Here is a 16,658-nt window from a genome sequence, read left to right as displayed (position 1 = left end):
CAATAGGCAATTGAACGTTGATGTTACAGAGCCAGCGTTCTACAATAGAAAATGGAACGTTGATGAAACAGTGAAATTGTTCTACAATAGACTATAGAACGTTGTTACAGAGCAAATGTTCTACAATAGTCATTGGAACGTTGATAATAGTGAAAGTGTTCTACAGCAGACAATAGAACTTTGATGAAACAGTGAAAGTGTTCTACAATAGTCATCGGAAAGGTAATAAATAGAACACAGATAAACAGAGGAAGTGTTATTTAATATATATATATATATATATGAGAATAATAATCAGAAATACGATGTGCATTTAAGTGTAAAGTATATATATATATATATATTTAAAGAATGTTGATAATTAGATTCTAGTTGCGTTTAAAAAAAAGGTACATGTTTGCAAATCGAAAAGTCCAAGCACGCGATCCGATACAAGAATCGAACCTACAATCTTTCAGACAGAAATTAAGACGATCATAGCTTTTATAAACGAATTTGTCTTAAACGGTACTTACATTCTTAAACGGAACAAGAATCTGGTTCCTGGTACCGTTTTTCTTAAACGAAACTAGGAACTAGGAACCAACTTCAGACTCCCTTATGACTGTTATGACAGGTTTTACTATTGACGGAACTGTTTGTTGTTTATTCCTCTTGCATGAAATAACTTGCTGAAATTACCTTTCATGAGCTGCTTGTAATGATGCCAGAGTCAGGATGTTTTTGTATCGTGTAAATGATGCCTTATGTATATTTATATCTGATTTATGCACCTGCTGTATTTTCATTTATGAAGGGGTCGATTATAATTATGTTAAATTCACTTTGCAACCAGCAAAGAGATAGTTTTCTATTAAGCTTAATGATAATCAGAATGATTTTGACTGTCTCATTGTGAATATTTGTTATCTGTGTTTATATATTTTTCGTTGATTCGATTGGGATTGTCTATGTCTAATTGTCATATTATTAAAATCTGACAAATGAGTCACTGACAAGTGACAGATGAGTTGTGAGCCTCATATTTAAGGGCTTGACTTTTGGCAGACATATTGCATTATTTTTCAACATAATCTCATTAAGTATCTATAAACTTTTGCCAGCAAAGTTTAAGGGTTCCAATGCAAATTATAAAAAAAGTTCATATGATAACCCAGTTTTGGAAAATTGTTTTTAATCACTATCATCATGTTTATTTTATAAAATAATTATAAATGTTCAATAAATCGGTCCTACTGTTTCCCTAAATTTTCCCTTCAATTTCATGTTAATATTTAGGGCAGCTAATACAGGTAACACAGGTAATAACTAGTTATCCCTTCTGAGGGCCCCTTAACAATGTTCCCTTTACGTCAACTTTTTTAAAAACACATATGGCAGTTGGTGTTGTTTTTACCATTTAAGTCAACAAAATTGGGGTACCTCATGGGGGCTCTGGGGAACAGCTACTGTGGAGTACTTACCTGTGACTTGATAATATTAAGCCATAAATGGGGATATTTTCAGATTTTGAATTGAGAATTAAATTGAAATGTTAGGAAAAAAGAAGATTTTTTTAAAATGCTATATTATTTAAATTTAAGGAGAAAAAGGAATTATTTGAAATTTATATTGTTCAACACTTCAAGCCAACTGCACTCTGTATAAATACAGCGACTGCATCATACTTCATACCATGAAAGAGTCAAAGAATCTACACTCGACTGTTTACCCTACTCAAGGAACACATGACTCAACTGTACCTGCCTTTCGCCCCAACCCATACATTCGCCGACTTTGAAGTAGCAGTACACAACGCTGGACTGCAAACTCTATACCGGGACAACGAAGATGTTAGGACCCTTATCCGCCGTGCAGCTGTTCTACCACTGGTACCCATGGACTGCATAGAAGACGTATGGTTACAGACACTAGAAGATCTAGAAGACGCTAAAGTACCACAGAACACAACACCTTTCACAGACTATGTTACAGAGCAGTGGGTGGAAGGAGACAGACAGTTGTGGAATCACTTCCAAACAGATGGACCATAAACAACGAACAACCTAGAAGCCTGGCACGGGAAACTAAAGAAGAAGGTGAAACACGCTCATCCGAATATATTTGCCATCATACAGACATTCAAGGAAATAGACAATGCCGACGTCATCAACAGAATGCAGAAAGAATCTGGAGGAACCACCCGACCGCGTGCGAAGAAGTACTGCAACATTGACCACCGCCTTACAACACTCAAAGAAAGGTACGGAAACGGAACCATTGACCTGGCCCCACTTGTATAAAACATCTCAACTTGAGATTTCCTCAAGTCGAGATTTTCCTCAGCTGATATCTCACTGAAAATATCTTGTATGAAAATTCCTCAAGGAATTGCAGGACATCCTAGTTGATGCCTTCCTCCTGTTCCTTGAGAAAATTTATACAAGCCGTTTTTGAGGAGATATCAGCTGAGGAAAATCTCGACTTGAGGAAATCTCAAGTTGAGATGTTTTATACAAGTGGGGCCTGATGACCTACGCTGATTCAGCATCACAGCTACCTCATCTTGGATAAATAGACTCTGTGCTTTATGTGAATATTAATTAGTGCTACATACGTGTTTATGAACATTCTAATAGTTAGTGCTGTTAGGTATTTAATTTATGAAAATAGTGCTTGTATATCAAATATTGAAAATTGAAAATTAATTAGTAAAATTTAGTTTAGTATGTATATGTTGAATTTAGTGCTACATTATAAAACTAAAAATGAAAAAGTTATTTCTGTGCTTAATTTAAATGATAATATGCTTATTAATGTTTATTAATTGTAATCTTCATGTGGTCTATCATTAACGTCATATTAATACAATAAATAAAATGTTTTAAGTTTATCTTATGTCTGAATTTCTTATTACTTACCTTAAAAACTGTTGCAAGTATTTATCAGATATATTTACCCGAGTTTACCTGTGTGACAGGGTGTGGATTATGTGAATTATTGCTTTTATTGAATGTTTGTTAAAGTTATGTTTTATACCATTGTATTTGCTGACATGGGTCAGATAATGTATCTTTTTTATTGCTATATGTATTGTAATATCTGATATGATTCAGATATTAGTATAATTTAATTAATTCATATATTGAGCAATGTAGGTAGTAAATATAGTATTTTAGAAAATCATGAGGCATGTATCCTTAATGGTTTGGTTAGGTATATAGTGAAAAGTGTTCAGGTAAGACATTTCCATATATGGTAATGGTACAGATTGACCTGTGACTGACCTGTCCACTGACCCGGGGAAGGTAATTTTGATTGGGTAGAACACAAGAAAGGTTAAGTATGATTTTTACTGGGAAGTTTAGATTTGTCGGGCAGTACAGGTTTGGGTTTTGGAGGGAACGGCTGGTTATTAGTATCTCTGAGAGATTGAATAACTGGGTATTGATTCTACACCAGTATTATTGGTAAGTAACTATTCTTTCCAATAATTGTATAATATTATGTATTTCAAGTAACTATTATCTATAAAAGTAGGATAATGTAGGGGTTAATATCTGTATATATAAATGTACATGTAGCTCTATCTACAAGTTGCCACTATAGACTCTTATCTTATGTCCTTTTTATGTACTATTGGTTGTATGCAGTGTGTAGAGAGTAAAGATCTAATTGTGGTTATTATTGATTTGTAGAACAGATTAATAGGAATGAAAGTTCAGTTCAAAACTGTACTCCACGTACCTCTGCATCATATGTAGGGTGAGTTATGTTATACATTGTACTAAATATGTATTTTCTTAAAATAATGTAATTAAGGAGCTTGATATACTATAACACTGTAAAGATAATTATAAGTTCAATATTTAGATGATTATCATTAATGTAATTAGATTTGTAAAGTATGTAATTAAATTAAATACTTGCTCTGTAATTGGTGGACATGTATATTGTACTTAGTGTGAGAGAGTTATGTCCCTTGGATAAGTATGAGAGTTTAATGTATGCCTCTTTTATTTTTAGGGTACTTTTTGTGTATAACACAATAAACTGATGACGAATAATGAAAGGTCATCAGTTTTGTATTTTTTGACACTATTACACCTGTATACAACCCTAAGTACCCCTTCCTGACGCCCCTCAATTATCTTGAACAATAGAAAAATAATCCCTTTGATGTTCTGCAGAGTTGGCGTAAAGGGAAACAGCCGTTCGGAGACTAAACCACAGATAAGAACTCAACTAATACATTCTGCGCTGACTAATCATGAATTGTTGTACAAAAAGTGAAGACCGAGAATGTTGTCTCATCTAAAGTTTGTTTGCATAAATTTGTTTAAATGCAAGGCTTCACCCGTGCACCTGTATAAACACAAAGATAAACGTTCGATTGAAAACAGAGACATACCATAGTGTCCGCTTACACTCCGTCATTGGGATCGATGCCGACAATTTTTACCTGAGAGAAGGTGGCGCCTCAATGTTCGAGACAAAAAAGAAAATTTTGGCAGAATTTAGAAGGGACAGATCACAAAATATGCCGGACGCAAACGCAGTGTTCGACTCACCGGTTCATTCTCACTTAGCCAACATTCTGAAATTTACCTGTACTACTTGGCCAACATATACAATTTTACACCTGAGTGATTTTCAGCTATAATCTGTTCCTACTTTCCTTGACAGAAAATTTTTAAAAAAATGACAAGTTGAATATGATTTATAAAATAAAGATTTAAATCAATTCATGTAGGAAATCATATTGAAGTCGTAAATGTTTGCTGCAATTACTTAATATATCTGTACTTAAATCTACATGCATTATGTAACATATTCTAAAATCTTAATCTCAAGAGTTAAATTGTGATATCAATGTATTTACAACTGTTTTAAACAATTTTTTTTCAAAATGACAGATTTAGAACTGAAAACGCCAGAAAATCTATTCCGTGCGACCATTTTTCCAAAATATATAATATCCTATTAGATGTTGTTGTGTCTTCTGTTAATCACTTACATAATTGATGAAATTGTTAAATATAATTAGATATTGTTAACATTAATTGCTTAAATGTTGTTTTATCATTTGATAGTTCCGGTTCGTGAAATCATGGTAATTGTGTACCTAAATGTTTACCTAATATACTAGTGTTGTTGTAACTCATATTAATTAAAACATGGATGTGATGACAGAAGACATCAAAGCTTGGATGGGTGTTACCAATTCTTCTTGGCTTTGGTGGGTTGGGATTAAAAATAAAACATATCAAAGGTCTTGCGCTAATTTTCATATTTTCAAATCGTTCATATCCAATGATGGCTAATGCACATGTTAACATCAACTTTATAGAAAATGGAAGGGTGGATACTATCTTCTCGTCAGGACCAGACCTAATGATAGAGTTTATTGGAGATGTGTACAGAGACCATGCCGGCCACTAGCTTTGTGGAACCACTATGACAACGATGGCCCACGGACAACAAATCATGTTGGGAGATGGCACAGCAAGGTCAACAAGCTCTGTCAGCATGCGCACCCGAACATCTCTGCGGTTGTTCAGCTTCTGAAGAAAATTCAGACTACCGATGAAGCAAAGATGATCCAACTTTCGACCGGAGGTAAAACAAGACCAAAGATGGGGAAATACCGCCACAAAGACTCTCGCCTAAGTCAACATAAGGACCAATACAGAAATGAACAAATTTATGTGCTCGGTTATGCTGATGCTGCTTCCCATCGACTGCATTTACAGTAAAATAAACTGCATATAGGTAATATAGACATGTCCAGGTTACCAGTGGAATATAGGTAGTATAGGCATGTCCAGGTTATAAGTGGACTATAGGTAATATAGATATGTCCAGGTTACCAGTTGAATATAGGTAGTATAGGCATGCCCTTGTTATCAGTGGAATATAGATAATATAAACCTATGCCGGTTATAAGTGGAATAAAGGTAATATAGACATGTCCAGGTTATCAGTGGAATATAGGTAATATAGACATGTCCAGGTTATCAGTGGAATATAGGTAGTATAGACATGTACAGGTTACCAGTGGAATATAGGTAGTATAGGCATGTCCAGGTTAGTATAGACACGTCCAGGTTATAAGTGAAATTAATGTAATATAGACATATCCAGGTTATAAAAAGAATAAAGGTAAAATAGACATGTCCAGGTATTCAGTGGAATATAGGTAGTATAGGCATGCCCAGGTTATCAGTGGAATATATGTAATATAGACACGTCCAGGTTATCAGTGGAATATAGGTAGTATAGACACGTCAAGGTTATGAGAGGAATATAGGGAATATAGGCATATCCAGGTTATCAGTGGAACATAGATAATATAGACATATGCAGGTTATAAGTGGAATATAGGTAGTATAGGCATATCCAGGTTATCAGTGGAATATTGGTAGTATAGACACGTCCTGCTTATCAGTGGAATATAGGGAATATACGCATGTCCAGGTCATCAGTGGAATATAGATAATATAGACATATGCAGGTTATAAGTGGAATATAGGTAATATACATATGTCCAGGTTACCAGTTGAATATAGGTAGTATAGGCATGTCCACGTTATCAGTGGAATATAGGTAGTATAGACACGTCCAGGTTATCAGTGGAATAAAGGTAGTATAGGCATGTCCAGGTAATCAGTGGAATATAGGTAATATAGACATATGCAGGTTATAAGTGGAATATAGGTAATATGGATATGTCCAGGTTATAAGTGGAATAAAGGTTATATAGACATGTCCAGGTTATAAGTGAAAAAAAGTAATATAGAATGTCTAGATTATCAGTGGAATATAGGTTCAGATATAGTTTGTCCAGGTTATCAGTGGAATATTGGTAGTATAGACACGTCCTGCTTATCAATGGAATATAGGGAATATACGCATGTCCAGGTCATCAGTGGAATATAGATAATATAGACATATGCAGGTTATAAGTGGAATATAGGTAATATACATATGTCCAGGTTACCAGTTGAATATAGGTAGTATAGGCATGTCCACGTTATCAGTGGAATATAGGTAGTATAGACACGTCCAGGTTATCAGTGGAATAAAGAAAGTATAGGCATGTCCAGGTAATCAGTGGAATATAGGTAATATAGACATATGCAGGTTATAAGTGGAATATAGGTAATATGGATATGTCCAGGTTATAAGTGGAATAAAGGTTATATAGACATGTCCAGGTTATAAGTGAAAAAAAGTAATATAGAATGTCTAGATTATCAGTGGAATATAGGTTCAGATATAGTTTGTCCAGGTTATCAGTGGAATATAGGTAGTATAGACATGTCTAGATTATCAGTGGAAAATGGGTAGTATAGGCATGTCCAGATTATCAGTGGAATATAGGTAATATAGATATGTCCAGGTTACCAGTTGAATATAGGTAGTATAGGCATGCCCTTGTTATCAGTGGAATATAGATAATATAAACCTATGCCGGTTATAAGTGGAATAAAGGTAATATAGACATGTCCAGGTTATCAGTGGAATATAGGTAATATAGACATGTCCAGGTTATCAGTGGAATATAGGTAGTATAGACATGTACAGGTTACCAGTGGAATATAGGTAGTATAGGCATGTCCAGGTTAGTATAGACACGTCCAGGTTATAAGTGAAATTAATGTAATATAGACATATCCAGGTTATAAAAAGAATAAAGGTAAAATAGACATGTCCAGGTATTCAGTGGAATATAGGTAGTATAGGCATGCCCAGATTATCAGTGGAATATATGTAATATAGACACGTCCAGGTTATCAGTGGAATATAGGTAGTATAGACACGTCAAGGTTATGAGAGGAATATAGGGAATATAGGCATATCCAGGTTATCAGTGGAACATAGATAATATAGACATATGCAGGTTATAAGTGGAATATAGGTAGTATAGGCATATCCAGGTTATCAGTGGAATATTGGTAGTATAGACACGTCCTGCTTATCAGTGGAATATAGGGAATATACGCATGTCCAGGTCATCAGTGGAATATAGATAATATAGACATATGCAGGTTATAAGTGGAATATAGGTAATAAACATATGTCCAGGTTACCAGTTGAATATAGGTAGTATAGGCATGTCCACGTTATCAGTGGAATATAGGTAGTATAGACACGTCCAGGTTATCAGTGGAATAAAGGTAGTATAGGCATGTCCAGGTAATCAGTGGAATATAGGTAATATAGACATATGCAGGTTATAAGTGGAATATAGGTAATATGGATATGTCCAGGTTATAAGTGGAATAAAGGTTATATAGACATGTCCAGGTTATAAGTGAAAAAAAGTAATATAGAATGTCTAGATTATCAGTGGAATATAGGTTCAGATATAGTTTGTCCAGGTTATCAGTGGAATATTGGTAGTATAGACACGTCCTGCTTATCAATGGAATATAGGGAATATACGCATGTCCAGGTCATCAGTGGAATATAGATAATATAGACATATGCAGGTTATAAGTGGAATATAGGTAATATACATATGTCCAGGTTACCAGTTGAATATAGGTAGTATAGGCATGTCCACGTTATCAGTGGAATATAGGTAGTATAGACACGTCCAGGTTATCAGTGGAATAAAGAAAGTATAGGCATGTCCAGGTAATCAGTGGAATATAGGTAATATAGACATATGCAGGTTATAAGTGGAATATAGGTAATATGGATATGTCCAGGTTATAAGTGGAATAAAGGTTATATAGACATGTCCAGGTTATAAGTGAAAAAAAGTAATATAGAATGTCTAGATTATCAGTGGAATATAGGTTCAGATATAGTTTGTCCAGGTTATCAGTGGAATATAGGTAGTATAGACATGTCTAGATTATCAGTGGAAAATGGGTAGTATAGGCATGTCCAGATTATCAGTGGAATATAGGTAGTATAGACGTGTCCAGTTATAAGTGGAATCTAGGTAGTATAGACACGTCCAGGTTATCAGTGGAATGTAGATAGTGTAGACATGCCCAGGTTATTATTGGAATAGAGATAGTAGAAACGTTCGCCAAAAGATATATAAGATTAAATATTTTATTGAAACAATAACGAATGATTTAAATAAGAGGAATCATCGATGTCATTTTCATTTGTTTTAAATTTGTATCATGATCGTTACTTTTATTTCTTTTCTAATCATATTCACTTCAGAAGATCTATTGCATATGCCGTTTTAACAGTTGTTAAGGTCGATAGACTACCTTGTCATGTGAAATGCCAGGGATGATCACTAGACAAAGGCAGATGCACATGTATATTACTGCAGATGTTGCAAGTGATAAACATCTCGATTACGTTAACAATGACGTCAACTCATTTGTAAATAACCATTTACATGTAAATATGACTGGTAAAAATATAAATTAAGATACAGTGATGAGCGATGAAATTAAAAGCTACATCAAAGACATCTAGTATATATCAGTGACAGAACCATTCAAGTAAAGATAAAACAATGTATAAAGATGAACGTTAACCATCAGTATTTTTCAAAAAGTAGGCCTGGGACATGGTTGTTAAATGACTAGACGATGCCCTTGAATTATACGTGTTACCTGGTGCTTGTTACGCCTGCGAAATCACTCGATACCTGTATTAATAAAACACCAAGTAAATGACATTTGAAACACAAATAGTTTTGATAAGAGTACACTACGTACAGAAACAGTAGATAAAATAACGCCCTGAGACATCGACATATACACTTTAACTGTCCTGTGAAGACTATTTTACAACCCGCCTTCATGCAAGGTAAGTCTCTTCCTCCTCGAAGGTTTTTAGACATTATGCGATGGAAATATTCATGGAAATCCGTGTGGAACAACATGACGTTTCTCATGCCTTACACAGACCTTCTGCCTGATTTAGAGCGGTGGGGTTGTTCGGACGGGCATGGTTGTTCGGACAATTTTGGGTGTAACTCTAAGATGTGAATCAATTATCTACATCAACATAAATTCTTTTTGCTTCCTTTTTATTTTCTTGCTACAGATTTATCCTAACCATGCAGAATAGATAGAGTGTAATATTGACTTATTTGATTTGTGTACTAGTAATATGTAATGGTATTAGTGTCAGTTATGTTAATGTTCAACATGGACTGGTTCCAGATGATGCTAAATGATTAAACTGTTATCAAATCTCTATTTGGCAGTTGCCGGTCCAAAGAGATACCTCATCAGACCTTGTGTTCGGACGTATTTCCAAGTATGTTGAATTGACATTCATTTGAATTGGTTTTGTTCTCATGTAGATGAAAACTGTCCTCTGTGTTTTTAATATGAAATCATGTCCCGGTTACTGGTGAAATATAGGTGGAATATAGGTAATATAGACATGTCCAGGTTATCAGTGGAATCTAAGTAGTATAGGCATGTCCAGGTTATCAGTGGAATATAGGTAGTATAGACACATCCAGGTTATCAGTGGAATATAGGTAGTATAGACACATCCAGGTTATCAGTGGAATATAGGTAGTATAGACACATCCAGGTTATCAGTGGAATATAGGTAATATAGATATGTCCAGGTTATAAGAGGAGTAAAGGTAAAATAGACATGTCCAGGTTATAAGAGGAATATAGGTAGTATAGGCATGTCCAGGTTATCAGTGGAATATAGGTAGTATAGGCATGTCCAGGTTATCAGTGGAATATAGGTAGTATAGACACATCCAGGTTATCAGTGGAATATAGGTAGTATAGACACATCCAGGTTATAAGTGGAATATAGGTGGTATAGACACGTCCAGGTCATCAGTGGAATATAGGTGGTATAGACACGTCCAGGTCATCAGTGGAATATAGGTGGTATAGACACGTCCAGGTCATCAGTGGAATATAGGTAGTATAGACACGTCCAGGTTATCAGTGGAATATAGGTGGTATAGACACGTCCAGGTCATCAGTGGAATATAGGTAGTATAGACACGTCCAGGTCATCAGTGGAATATAGGTGGTATAGACACGTCCAGGTTATCAGTGGAATATAGGTAATATAGACATGTCTAGATAATCAGTGGAATATAGGTTATATAGACATGTCCAGGTTATAAGTGAAAAAAGTAATATAGACATGTCTAGTTTATCAGTGGAATATAGGTTATATAGACATGTCCAGGTTATAAGTGAAAAAAGTAATATAGACATGTCTAGATTATCAGTGGAATATAGGTTCAGATATAGTTTGTCCAGGTTATCAGTGGAATATAGGTAGTATAGACATGTCTAGATTATCAGTGGAAAATGGGTAGTATAGGCATGTCCAGATTATCAGTGGAATATAGGTAGTTTAGACGTGTCCAGTTATAAGTGGAATCTAGGTAGTATAGACATATTCAGGTCATCAGTGGAATGTAGGTAGTGTAGTCATGCCCAGGTTATTATTGGAATAGAGATAGTAGAAACGTTCGCCAAAAGATATATAAGATTAAATATTTTATTGAAACAATAACGAATGATTTAAATAAGAGGAATCATCGATGTCATTTTCATTTGTTTTAAATTTGTATCATGATCGTTACTTTTATTTCTTTTCTAATCATATTCACTTCAGAAGATCTATTGCATATGCCGTTTTAACAGTTGTTAAGGTCGATAGACTACCTTGTCATGTGAAATGCCAGGGATGATCACTAGACAAAGGCAGATGCACATGTATATTACTGCAGATGTTGCAAGTGATAAACATCTCGATTACGTTAACAATGACGTCAACTCATTTGTAAATAACCATTTACATGTAAATATGACTGGTAAAAATATAAATTAAGATACAGTGATGAGCGATGAAATTAAAAGCTACATCAAAGACATCTAGTATATATCAGTGACAGAACCATTCAAGTAAAGATAAAACAATGTATAAAGATGAACGTTAACCATCAGTATTTTTCAAAAAGTAGGCCTGGGACATGGTTGTTAAATGACTAGACGATGCCCTTGAATTATACGTGTTACCTGGTGCTTGTTACGCCTGCGAAATCACTCGATACCTGTATTAATAAAACACCAAGTAAATGACATTTGAAACACAAATAGTTTTGATAAGAGTACACTACGTACAGAAACAGTAGATAAAATAACGCCCTGAGACATCGACATATACACTTTAACTGTCCTGTGAAGACTATTTTACAACCCGCCTTCATGCAAGGTAAGTCTCTTCCTCCTCGAAGGTTTTTAGACATTATGCGATGGAAATATTCATGGAAATCCGTGTGGAACAACATGACGTTTCTCATGCCTTACACAGACCTTCTGCCTGATTTAGAGCGGTGGGGTTGTTCGGACGGGCATGGTTGTTCGGACAATTTTGGGTGTAACTCTAAGATGTGAATCAATTATCTACATCAACATAAATTCTTTTTGCTTCCTTTTTATTTTCTTGCTACAGATTTATCCTAACCATGCAGAATAGATAGAGTGTAATATTGACTTATTTGATTTGTGTACTAGTAATATGTAATGGTATTAGTGTCAGTTATGTTAATGTTCAACATGGACTGGTTCCAGATGATGCTAAATGATTAAACTGTTATCAAATCTCTATTTGGCAGTTGCCGGTCCAAAGAGATACCTCATCAGACCTTGTGTTCGGACGTATTTCCAAGTATGTTGAATTGACATTCATTTGAATTGGTTTTGTTCTCATGTAGATGAAAACTGTCCTCTATGTTTTTAATATGAAATCATGTCCCGGTTACTGGTGAAATATAGGTGGAATATAGGTAATATAGACATGTCCAGGTTATCAGTGGAATCTAAGTAGTATAGGCATGTCCAGGTTATCAGTGGAATATAGGTAGTATAGACACATCCAGGTTATCAGTGGAATATAGGTAGTATAGACACATCCAGGTTATCAGTGGAATATAGGTAGTATAGACACATCCAGGTTATCAGTGGAATATAAAGGTAAATAGACATGTCCAGGTTATAAGAGGAATATAGGTATGTCCAGGTTATCAGTATAGACATGTCCAGGTTATAAGAGGAATATAGGTAGTATAGGCATGTCCAGGTTATCAGTGGAATATAGGTAATATAGATATGTCCAGGTTATAAGAGGAGTAAAGGAAGAAAAGACAAATCAAGGTTATCAGTGGAATCTAGGTTATCCAGGTTATCAGTGGAATATAGGTTATCAGTAATATAGACACATCCAGGTTATCAGTGGAATATAGGTAGTATAGACACATCCAGATTATCAGTGGAATATAGGTGGTATAGACACATCCAGGTTATCAGTGGAATCTAGGTAGTATAGACACGTCCAGGTCATCAGTGGAATATAGGTGGTATAGACACGTCCAGGTCATCAGTGGAATATAGGTAGTATAGACACGTCCAGGTTATCAGTGGAATATAGGTGGTATAGACACGTCCAGGTCATCAGTGGAATATAGGTAGTATAGACACGTCCAGGTCATCAGTGGAATATAGGTGGTATAGACACGTCCAGGTTATCAGTGGAATATAGGTAATATAGACATGTCTAGATAATCAGTGGAATATAGGTTATATAGACATGTCCAGGTTATAAGTGAAAAAAGTAATATAGACATGTCTAGTTTATCAGTGGAATATAGGTTATATAGACATGTCCAGGTTATAAGTGAAAAAAGTAATATAGACATGTCTAGATTATCAGTGGAATATAGGTTCAGATATAGTTTGTCCAGGTTATCAGTGGAATATAGGTAGTATAGACATGTCTAGATTATCAGTGGAAAATGGGTAGTATAGGCATGTCCAGATTATCAGTGGAATATAGGTAGTTTAGACGTGTCCAGTTATAAGTGGAATCTAGGTAGTATAGACATATTCAGGTCATCAGTGGAATGTAGGTAGTGTAGTCATGCCCAGGTTATTATTGGAATAGAGATAGTAGAAACGTTCGCCAAAAGATATATAAGATTAAATATTTTATTGAAACAATAACGAATGATTTAAATAAGAGGAATCATCGATGTCATTTTCATTTGTTTTAAATTTGTATCATGATCGTTACTTTTATTTCTTTTCTAATCATATTCACTTCAGAAGATCTATTGCATATGCCGTTTTAACAGTTGTTAAGGTCGATAGACTACCTTGTCATGTGAAATGCCAGGGATGATCACTAGACAAAGGTAGATGCACATGTATGGTACTGTAGATGTCGTTCTTCATTGTTATACATTGACAATATTATCCTATTTTTTCACAAAAAAAAAACGCTTTCTCTCAACATAAAATCATCAATTACAGAAAAGATAAGAAAGCAATCCCAAATTATTGGCCAATGAATTGTAACATAACCCATAAAAAATAATCTCTAAGTTGTTTCATAATTGAAAAATATGAATACCTTTTAAATGGCTTGATATCAAATAAAAAACAGTGTGAAACTACGAACCAATTAAAAAAAATCCAAAGCATTATTCGCAAACGGTGTACTTGGCTGATGTCAGTTCCTTACCATGTTTCTAGAGTATTTTTATGTGTCTTTTGTAGTTTTTCTGTTCTATTTCCTCCGAAAGAATGGTAGCTCTTGCATACTGACGTCATGCTAACATCGTTAGGTCGTAGATAGGTAAATGTCACATTGAGCCCTCGACAACAGTTACTATTGAAATGCAAACTCTAATCTTTAGAATTATTTAATCGTATGTTTCGCTGTCTCCTATCTAGTGTTTCCCTTTGAACATAGGTAGTTAAATTATCATTTTTCTAATGTAATAGTGTGTCCTTTATAGTCCATTTTCAGAATGAAGACGTTTAATATGATGTTACCAAAGTGGCTGCTCTTGATCACAGTGCTCGGTGCTGTTTGTAAAATATTTGTACTATTGATTCTGAATGAATACGGTCTGACAGTGAAGAGAAAACGACAACATTATCAACAAGACCTTCAACTGAAAGAGACAAATTCAACAAACAGCATGACCGACGATCAAGATTTCAAAATTGATACAAGAATATGGAGTGAAAACAAATATTTAGATAACTCATCAAAAGTTGTGAACAAGTCATTAAAAACTAAAGCATGGTCAGAATTTCCGTATCCTTTGGATATAAATATGGTAGAACTCGTTCGAAATCTGAAATCAAACATCCCCGTGGAACACAAACCTATATTTCCGTACACGTATAGATTCAAGCACCATCGCATAGACAAATGTGTGGAGGACGCGCCTTTTTTCATATTGCTCATCAAATCTGCGATAGAAAATTATGAAAACCGGCAGGCAATAAGGGAGACATGGTCTCAATCGAAACTGATGAAAAACTACAACGGCGTTAGATTATTCCTTGTGGGAACGTCAGATAACCAACTAAAACAAACAAGTGTGGAAAACGAAAATCATCTTCATAAGGATATGATCGTAATGTCTTTTCTCGATAATTACTATAATAACACACTAAAGACAATCGGAGCGATTCATTGGAGCGTGAAACACTGTAACCGTTCTAAGTTTGTAGTTTTTGTCGATGATGATATGTTGGTATCTACAGCACGATTGGTAGAGTTTCTAAAAAATGAAGTGACTTTTCCAAATTTTTTCGGAGGATATATCACAAGTCATAAGCCATACCGAACAGAGACATCTAAGTGGTATGTGCCACCTGAGGACTACCCCCATGAATGGTATCCTAGAATGCCTTCAGCTGGTTTTATGATCTTAAGCATGGATTTAGTTATCGACCTTCACTTTGCTTCACAATACACAAAGAAGTTTATATACGATGATGCCTACCTAGCCATTTTAGCCTATAAACTTCATATCACACCAGTTAACATCAAAACTGTATACGTTACACACATATATATATTCAGTAATCTGTTCAATACACGACTGATGGCAGCACATGGGTACTCTTCCTCTAAACTGAAAAGTGCATGGCGTATTTTACAAAAAAAGTATACCAAGTAAAAACTCTTAGAAACAATCGACCTATATATCATTGCCATTTACACAGACATGGAAATATGTTCTAAATTCAGTTTAAGTCCAAATTTAATCAACAGGAGCTTGGCAATAGTTGGTGATGAAAAGTTCTACTATATAGATGTTAAAACGAGTTAGATGTTGAAATAAACGATGAAAACATAATTCTTGTTAGTGAATTATGGAGGCTTCTATATTTCGGTGGTTTCGCCAAACGCTTGAAGAAAAGACGAATGTTTTCCTTTGAATTAGTATTGGTTTTGACTACTGACATAGGTTACACTATCAGAGATAGTTCACTACGTCAAATTATATATATCCAGTAATACCGTTCCCAAAATCCAATGGTACCGATGCCAACGTCCAGTTTAATCGTTCCCCATACTAGTTGTATTGATCCGAACGTCCAGTGATAGTGTTCATTCAGTGATATCGTTCCCCATATCTAGTGGCATCAATCAATCCCCGTTATAGTGATATCGTGTGTCTTATTTTATAAATCATGCGTCAGACTGGAACAACTTAACATTTCCCTTTAAATCTGCAACATATGCCATTGTGCACCACAAAGAAACATATTTCACAGTCAAAGCGGTATTATACATTTAACAATTTGGCATGCGATTTAACAACTTATCGGTCATTCCCCCATCCCCTCCTATTTTTCTTATTTCATTTCAAAACGTGGCCTAGCTATCAATACTTATAG

Source organism: Ylistrum balloti, unplaced genomic scaffold, assembly GCF_031769215.1.
Source record: "Ylistrum balloti isolate Yb309-2 unplaced genomic scaffold, AGI_CSIRO_Ybal_v1 Utg370738, whole genome shotgun sequence".
Classification (NCBI taxonomy): domain Eukaryota; kingdom Metazoa; phylum Mollusca; class Bivalvia; order Pectinida; family Pectinidae; genus Ylistrum; species Ylistrum balloti.
Note: the sequence above shows the minus strand (reverse complement) of the source record.